The 6,531-nt window shown below is 40.0% G+C and overlaps 1 non-coding gene across 1 annotated transcript; it reads right to left on the bottom strand.

Moving 5' to 3' along the window:
• Window positions 1-4,517: 4,517 nt before the first annotated feature.
• LOC121994840 lies at window positions 4,518-4,623 on the bottom strand. Its single transcript, XR_006115809.1, has one exon. It is a non-coding gene; the product is annotated as a small nucleolar RNA R71 (small nucleolar RNA).
• Window positions 4,624-6,531: the final 1,908 nt, after the last annotated feature.

Genomic DNA, 6,531 nt, shown 5'->3' with positions numbered 1-6,531 from the left:
CACACACATCCTCATCTGCATTGACCTCCAGCCTCCACTGCTAGTCCACTTTTCCTTTACCTTTATCTGCAGTATAAGAAAAGTAGTATCTGTAAGCTAACAAGCTTAGTAAGAAACCATCTACCTCACAAAAACATGCATTCGGTGCAATATGGTTTTTAAAGCATGCTATTTGAAAATATGCACTGAACTTGTTAAGTCAATGTATACTGAAATCATAAAGCATAACACATAAGCATGGCATGAGCACTGAATCATATCGTGGCAAGCAATAAAACACTGAACTGAACATAAGCTAAACTAACTGAAACTAAATCTGTAACTGGAAACAAACTCAACTAGCATAATTGATTTTGAGTTTTGAAATCTAATACATAATAGGTGAAAATACTAAACATGCTGTTGGGCCCGGCAACTGTACTTGCTATGTGCGCATCCCTAACTAGACCCGGGTTTGCAAGTCCCGAATTTAGTAGGGTTAACTAGGTTATCTAAACCTAGGGACGACTGTGGGAGTCCAACCCAATGGATATCTGATCCAGTACAGTGCCACTGAAAATAAAATACTGATATCTATAGCTAATCTATATTGTCTTGCTTCTAGGTTATCTGAACCTAGAGCTAGGTTATCTGAACCTAGAGGCGACTGTGGGAGCCCACCCATTGGACCGTAGTCCCATAAAACTAAACTAACTAACGTGCTGGTTTAAATGCCTCTAATGCATTTAACTGAGCTATTAAACATAACTGAGGTGGTATTTAGCTACACTAACATTTTACCGAACCCTTGGTGTGCTCCAACTCTCTCCTCTAATAGGGAGATCACCTCTAGGCACCCGACAACGTCCAGAATCTCCAACTAAAGGAGAACAACGTGTCCGGCCCGTCTAGAGGTGTTCAACTAGATCCCTAAATCCTCGAGGAGGGTTTAAACATACCCTATGTGCCGGAAAACCTGCATATAGCTAAAACTAATGCGTAGGAAACCAACCGGAGCTATTATACCGCAGGTGAGGGGTTTCTTACCTCGTACGCTAATTTCCTTACAATCCTATTCGCTAGAATTCCGGTGGAGATGATCTTCTCGGCGATCCGCTCGCGTCTTTGCGTTCCTCTCGCGAAGAAGAACCTTTTTCGTGTTGGAATCGTCGCCGGAAGATGACCCGATGGTCCTGGGGCTTGGGCGCCGAGAGAGGAGGAGGAGGAGGTGTGGGCGGCGGTGAAGTTTTGAAAGAGGAATAGGTCACGGTGAAAATAAAACCAAATAACTCTTCACCCTATTAATCTTCCTATTTAAATCAAGTGATTAATTCGGCCAACCCAACTATAAATATACCTGATCCCCTTTCCTTTCAGCACGGCCCTGCTGGGTTCAACCGGTTACTAACATTATCCCGAAACCATAGGTCTCGGGTTCGATTCCCGCCTAAGCTATTTTGCGGTTCTAATTGTTTTTGCTACTTCCGATACTCGGAAAATTTCGGAAAAATATCTAAAAATTCCAGAAAAATCATAGAATAATTCTAAAATAGTTTTGAGAATTTTCGGGCGTTACATAACCCTAGGTGGAAAGTCCTGGTGTCGCGAACCAGGTGAAAGACTGGACTAGCCGGGAAGCGGATGTCCAACAGAAAGTCCGGAAGCGTTGAGTGCTGAGCAAAAGTCCAATCGATCTGGAGGATCACACTAGCAGCAGGTAAATCTCCTAAGTGGAGTAGGTGAGGACGCGTTCCCCGTAGAGAGAATAGTAGGCGTTGGGTCGACCTTGGGTTTCCGGACGGAAATCCGAAGTCAGACCCGGACAGTCCGGAGACTGTCATTACTCTGTTATCATATTTTCTGTTGTATTGTGCTAACTTTGGTTTGCGGGACATGTGTTTGGCACTAACACTGTTACAGGACCAAAGGAGCACAAGTTAACCTCGGATGAACAGTGTCCGAGGCGCCTCCATGGGGTTTGGAGGCGCCTCGGGTGCAAAGCTGGAGCTGGTTGCGAAGCTCTCTGGAGGCGCCTTGAAGGAGTCATAAGGCACCTCGGAAGGTGCCTTGAATGAGGCATAAGGCACCTTGAAGAGATAAAAATCGACCAGTTCAAGCTTGATCCACGCGGGCGACTCAGCTTGTTTAAGGCGCCTTGGATGGCTTTCAAGGAGCCTTGAACACCCTTTATAAAGGGGTTTCGAGCAGCACCTTCATTCATCAGATTCTAAGTAATCCTCTTACTGCGTGCTGCTAAATCGACGACCCGGAAGTGCTACGACTTGACACCGAGGACCCGGAGCTCCGAAACTTGTGATTTCTATACTGTTGTCGGTATAACTGTGATTCTTTTAATTGTACTTATTTGCAATACTTATACTCTATTCGAACTTATAGTTGTTGCCCACGGAAAGCGATCAAGGATCGCGGGCCTTCGAGTAGGAGTCGTCACAGGCTCCGAACGAAGTAAATTCCCTTGTGTTTGTGTGTTTATTTTTATTTCGCTGCGTTTTAACTCCGATAATTTTGCGATTCGAAAAGTGTGAAAGCCGAGAGCGCTATTCACCCCCCCTCTAGTGCATCTCGATCCAACATTATTTGCATGGACTAACTCTTTTTTACAAGAAAGAGAAGTGTAAAAAAGGAGATTCCAAGTACCCGGAAGGGATCTAGGTGCCTAGAGCTGGTCCGGACACTTAAAAAGGATCTAGGAGCCTAGAGCTGGTTTGAGCGCCGAGAGCTGGTCTACCCACTCAGACCAGAAAGTTATCCCGAAGTTGAGTTGGAGCACGATGACTGGCCAAAATCATGTCAACAGTCTAGGCTCCTGGAGGGGTTCCAGGCACTCAGAATGGGCTATAAAAAGAGACTTTGACCAGTGGCTCAACTACATCATTCCAAAGAAGTTCTTTTCTTGCGCACTGCTAAAAAAAAGCTTCCACGATGCCCAAAAGTTGCTTCGACAATGACTATGCTGAAGATTTCATTCTCCAAAGTTGGTATTTTTATTATTCAAATTACTTGTAACATTCAAAATTGTATTTGTATTCTTCTATTGATTAGTGATTGCTCAACAAAAACACTTTCATGTGCGGGCCTTGGAGTAGGAGTCACCATTAGCTCTGAACCAAGTAAATCTTGGATTTATTAGCATTGACTTTTCTTCTCTTTATTTATTCAGCTGTGTTCTCTCTGAAGTTTTAAATGAACGTGAAAGCCATGAGTACTATTCAGCCCCCTCTAGTGCATCCCGATCCTACATGAATGAGTTAATCACTTGACCTAATGGGCTTTCCCTAATCATATGTTATGCAAGTGATCTAGATAATCTAGAGACAAACACCCGAGGGAGGCCATGTGACAGGAGGTATTCTACTAAAAATATGGACTCTCTATGTTACTTCTTCAGTTGATGGCATACTTGGTTACTGGCAGGGGAAGTACTCCGATGCGCTGTTGATGGCATACTTGGTTACTGGCAGGGGAAGTACTCCGATGCACTGTCGCAGGGTGGTATTCAGTAGTAATTTAGACCATCCTGTAAACATAGAAGTGGATAACTAGGAATGGAAAAATTTATAGTACAACATTCACCATTGTAATGAAACTAATAGCCTAGAACATCCTCTGAATTTAGGACTTCCTTAGTTATCTTTCTTTTATTTTATTTTTACATCTTAGTCGAAAGCCTCAAATCAAATGATAATCGATTCTATCTAGCTAAATTCAAAATGTAAAACCAATTAGCATTTGATCCTTAGTCCTCATAGGATAGACTTATATAAATTTTATTACTTGATGATGCCCGTGCACTTGTGAGATCACAGCAAGTTTTTGGCACCATTACTGGGGAACTGAGTGCTTTAAATCTAGTTAGTTTACATTAGACTTTGCCTAGATAATTCTTCAATTTTTTTAATTCATTAACTCTCATATTCTTTATTCTTTATTTTTCATTACTGCATTTCTATTTTTGCATTTTCATTTCTGTAATTTTTCTCCTATAAAAAAAAATAGAGAGAGAACAATGAATTCTAGTCTTTCTCTTGTTTACGTATGCGAAGAAATACTGTAGGTCTTTTGCCCATTGATCCCGAGATCGACCGAACATATCATCGAAGATTAAATCTACAAAATAGTCAACAAGAGCAAGAACAAAGAAATATGGCGATCAAACCTTTGAAGGACTATGCCTCACCATATGCAAGAGGGCCAAGATTCAGTATATCTAGACCTACAGTTGAAGCCAATCACTTTGAATTAAAGATGACCTTCATTTCTATGGTTCAACAACATCAATATGGTGTCGGTCCGATGGAGGATCCTAATCATCATCTTGACAACTTCAATGAATTATATAGCACGATGCATATTAATGGAGTTCCCCTAGAGATCATCATATTATTACTATTTGGATTTTTTTTTGAGGGACTGAGCAAAAACTTGGCTAAATTCCTTGCCTCCAAATAGTATCACTTCCTTGACTCAATATGAGCAGATCTTCCTGGAGAAATTCTTTTCACCAAGTAAGGAAGCACACGTTCGCAACCTTATTACAACCTTCAAGCAAACAAGCTCTGAATCTCTTTATGAATCATGAGATAGATTTAAGGGAATGTTGAGAGATTGTCCACATCATGATATGGAAAAGTAGCTTGTGATCCACACATGTTACAATGATATCAATTATCAAATAAAGGTTTCCTTGGATTTTGCTGCCGGTGGAGCATTAATGAACAAGGACCTTGATGAGGCGGAAGAAATTATTGAGAGTGTAGCTCATAATCACCATCAATGAGCTTCAAAAAGAAGTGAAAGAGCAATCAAAATACTAGGAAAATATAATGTGGATGCCCTTGAGTTAATAACTACAAAGTTTGATTTGCTATCAAAATAATTTGAGAATATGAACACATGCCCGTTAAATGAATTTCTTTATCCTACGAAGTATGTGGAGCTTTAGAACACATGAAAGATTCTTGCCCTCTTGGAGCTATCAATTTTCAAATATCTCAAGTGGAACAATGTAATGCTATTAGTAACTACAATCAGAGACAGAACAATCCCTACTCCAATATTTATAACTCAGGGGCGGAAAATCATCCTAACTTCTCATATATAATCAAGATTTTGGGCAATAATATGGATAATAGTCAAGTTCTCAACCAAGCATATTTGAAAGACTACTTGAGGAGATACTAGCTAATTAAAATGAAATGAAATATGAAATTATGCAAATGAATATCCAGTTGGACAACTCAGAAAATTAAATAAATGCAAGAATGGATAATCAGGACAAACATATCACAATGCTTGAAAATCAAATTGCTCAAATAGCTAGATCTTCCTCTTCAAGACTATAAGGAAATTTCCCTGGTAAACCTGAACTAAATCCTGTGGAGCATTGCAGGGCAATTGAGCTAAGAAGTGGATGGACCTTGGGAAGTCCCCAAGTGACCGCTACAGTTAAAGATGGAATTAACATTAGCAGAGAACCATATTTTTCTTCCTCACATCCTGAGTAGAAGGAAAAAGAGATTACCGTTGAGGTTGGATAGTCCTCCCCTACAACCAAAATCCAAACAATTCCATTCCCTCAAAGATTACTTAAAGCGTAGCGAGATGTAGAGTTTGAGAAATTATTAGAAAAGATCAAAGAGATTTGCATTGATGTACCATTATTGGATGCTTTGCATCAAATGCCTAAATTCACCAAATTCATGAAGGATATAATTTCAAACAAAAGAAAGAAGGATGGGTTTGAGACAGTGGCCTTAACTATGAAAGTCAGTGCATTACTTTTTAAATGCATTACCTCCCAAACTCCAGGATCCAGGTAGTTTTTCAATACCGTGCAAAATCAAAGATACTAGAATTGATAAAGCTTTTTGTGATTTGGGAGCTAATGTCAATCTCATGCCTTACTCAATTTGTAAGAAGATGGGGTTAAGTGATTTGAAGTTAACTACTATTGCACTTCAATTAGCGGATTCTACATGCAAATATCCACTGGGCATAGTTGAAAATGTAAAGGTAGAAATAGGGATTTTTATCATCCCTATAGATTTTGTGGTCCTGAACATGGAAGAAGATCCAAAAATCATCATAATTCTTGGAAGGCTTTTCCTAGCCACAGCTAGAGCTAATATTGATGTGAAAAATCATAAGCTATCACTAAAAGTTGGCAAAGAAGAGCTCATATTTAACTTATCCTCAGCCTTACCGTATCCTTCTATTGAAGAAGTTTCAAACTCTTCTCCTAGTACTTTGATGTTAATTGAAGATGATGACAAGTTTGGAGAAGAAAAATAGGAAAGATTTTTGTATCACCCGACTCAACCCTCAAACATAACAGTTAGTCAGGGGAAGAAAGATTTGGTGTTGGTGGGGAACCATCATGTAGTACTTCACCATCCTCTCAGATCACTAGATAAAATAATGAATCCAATAAATAATGGAAGAGGGGTGTCGGGAGGATACCTACAGGAAATTTATTCAACTCTTTTGGACGACCATCGAACTTTCAGAGTCTGGTAAGGAAGGACATACGCT

This window comes from Zingiber officinale, chromosome 1B, assembly GCF_018446385.1.
Source record: "Zingiber officinale cultivar Zhangliang chromosome 1B, Zo_v1.1, whole genome shotgun sequence".
In the NCBI taxonomy this organism is placed as follows: domain Eukaryota; kingdom Viridiplantae; phylum Streptophyta; class Magnoliopsida; order Zingiberales; family Zingiberaceae; genus Zingiber; species Zingiber officinale.
This window is presented reverse-complemented; position numbering and strand designations above follow the sequence as displayed.